At 43.1% G+C, this 2,743-nt stretch overlaps 1 pseudogene; it reads right to left on the bottom strand.

Annotated features, from left to right (window-relative positions):
* Positions 1-448: 448 nt before the first annotated feature.
* On the bottom strand, positions 449-1,315 carry LOC145063806 (epoxide hydrolase 3 pseudogene; annotated as a pseudogene).
* Between the last annotated feature and the right edge of the window lie 1,428 nt (positions 1,316-2,743).

Raw genomic sequence — 2,743 nt, 5'->3', positions numbered from 1 at the left:
ATTCCATAACTTGTTTCAGATTATTTATTCTAAATAATCTTTTGTCGAAAAGTCGTTTTCGACCCATATTTCCTCTAAATTGACTAGCCCGGATTTGCGGGCGTTACAAAAACAACTTTCAATTTCCTATAAAAATTAGACAACCAGAAAAAATTCCCAAAAAACCTAAACACATCGAATCTATCAATGTCATCATTCAAGACTGTATTTTTGAATCATGTAACAGAAGATTCCTAATTTCATACATTTTTATTGGGGATTTCGTTTCGGGGTTCAAATAACGAAAAATAAGGCTTTTCTGCCCATTCGAACTCAAAGAACACCTGATCAATCGGCCTACATGTCTATGAAATACTAAATGCTAACAGATTATACAAACTGAGCATTCGTCACTGCAAATAAATGTACTTATTGATATGACTAATATCTATTAATAGCCTCGATTAACTCAGAGAGCATAGCACAAAAGGGGCAAAACCTGAAAACAGAATCGACCTCCCGTGCGCAAAATTGACATCGAATGCTTTCTGATGGCCGAAGGAATTTCCATGTGATCGATAATCTCAATTCCAGGATGTGCTACCGGTACATCGCCATGGTTGATCAGCAAAAAATTCTTAATTACTATCAAGCAATCGTATTTCACAAAATCCCTCTCTGCTCTTCTTAATTCCTGTATTAATTTCCTAAACTTTATGAAACTCATCTCCATGTAAACAGAGTGAGAGAAAGAAGAAGATGAAAGAGAAGAAGAAGAACCTGGAATTGAGAGATGTAGAAATTGTCTCCAAACGATTTGGTGAATAAGTGAGTTGGATTGATAGGGTATCTTGGAAAAAATGGAATACCGAGAGAAACGATTCCCTTGACTCTATCTGGCCGGAAAAGACTCAGATGCCAGACGGCGGTTGCGACCCAATCGTGTCCCACCACAAACACCTGATATTCATACTTACACAAAATCAACCCTAACATTGATTAAAGCTTTATCGCCATTAAAGCCACATACGACATACCTGTTGTTGATTGAAGTGATCTAGTAGGCCGATAAGATCACCGACTATGTGGAAGAAGGTGTAGGAAGAGGGAGAGGAAGGGGAGTCGAAATCGCCATAGCCGCGGAGGTCAGGTTCAAGGACACGATAACCATGGTTACTTAAGTGAGTGATATGATGACGCCATGAAAACCAGAGCTCCGGGAAGCCATGGAGGAGGAGCACTACAGGTCCGTCGCCTTTTTCTACAACATGCATCGATATTCCGTTGGTTTTGATTTTATGGTGAGCTATTTCACCCATCTTCTTCATCCATTCCATTTCCATGTCTGCCGGAGTCGATGAATATGAGAGAGGAGGGAAGAGGCGGACTAGAAATTGGGTTTTAAAACTGATATCCCTAAATTAAAGGGATATTAATTGATTTATATACTTACCATAATTAATTAAGTATAAGATTACATATTTACCCTTTTGAAATGATTGGCCTGTATTTACTCATACAATAACACAATAATTAGTTTAAAAAAATGAACCTAGCTCACTCTCTCTCTCTATATATATATACATATATATATATATATCGTTAGGTTATTTTGTTTCTTACATTTATTGTGTGCTACAATGCACCAATAAGAATTTAGTAAATGTGAGTTTTGGTTGCGCGAGGAGCACGAGGAGCATCTGAGAGAGGTTTTGGAGACCTTGAGGAGGGAGAGGTTGTACACCAAGTTCTCCAAATGTGAGTTTTGGTTGCGCAAGGTGCAGTTTCTTGGGCTCCTCGTCAACCAGAACGGGATTTCAGTAGACCCAACCAAGTTTGAGGCCGTGATGAGGTGGGAGGTTTCGAAGTCTCCATCCGAGATTCAGAGTTTCCTAGGATTAGCAGGATACTATAAGAGATTCATTCAGGATTTCTCCAAGATAGCCGTACCCCTGACCCGGTTGACTAGGAAAGTCGTGGTCTTTCGATGGGGGCCTGAGCAGCAGGCCGCGTTCGAGATTCTGAGGCAGAGATTGTGCGAGGCGCCAATCTTAGCCCTGCCTGAGGGTGTAGAGGATTTTGTGGTATACTGTGATGCGTTTATTTCGGGCTTAGGCACAGTATTGATGCAAAGGGGACATGTCATTGCTTATGCCTCGAGGCAACTGAAGCCTCACGAGGCGAACTACCTGACGCATGATTTAGAGTTGGGGGCGGTGGTCTTTTCCCTCAAGATTTGGCGGCATTACCTCTACGGGGTTCGATGTACCATTTACACAGACCACAAGAGTTTGAGGTACCTAATGGATAAGCCGAATCTGAACATGAGGCAGCGTCGGTGGTTGGATGTGGTAAAGGATTATGATTGCGAGATCCTTTATCACCCGGGGAAGGCCAATGTGGTGGCCGATGTGCTTATCCATAAGGCGGCACCGATCAGGGATGTGTGTATGAGGATGACGGTGGTGACTCCACTGTTAGAGCAAATTCGGGAAGCTCAGCAGGAGGCTATGAAGGAGGAGCATCGGAAGAGCGAGCGAATAGTGGGTCAAGTCGCCTCCTTCGATTATGATAGCCGAGGATTATTGACACTACACCGTAGGGTGTGGGTGCCGTATCACGGAGGCATGCGCCAGGTCTTGATGGGGGAGGCGCACAAATCCCGATTCTCTATTCATCCAGGGGCGACGAAGATGTATAGGGATCTTCGTCTAGACTATTGGTGGCCCTGCATGAAGCGGGATGTGGCGTGGTACATCGAGCG

Source organism: Lactuca serriola, chromosome 7 (genome assembly GCF_051521515.1).
Source record: "Lactuca serriola cultivar US96UC23 chromosome 7, Lser_US96UC23_V15, whole genome shotgun sequence".
Lineage (NCBI taxonomy): Eukaryota > Viridiplantae > Streptophyta > Magnoliopsida > Asterales > Asteraceae > Lactuca > Lactuca serriola.
Note: the sequence above shows the minus strand (reverse complement) of the source record. Positions and strands in the feature narration are given on the sequence as shown.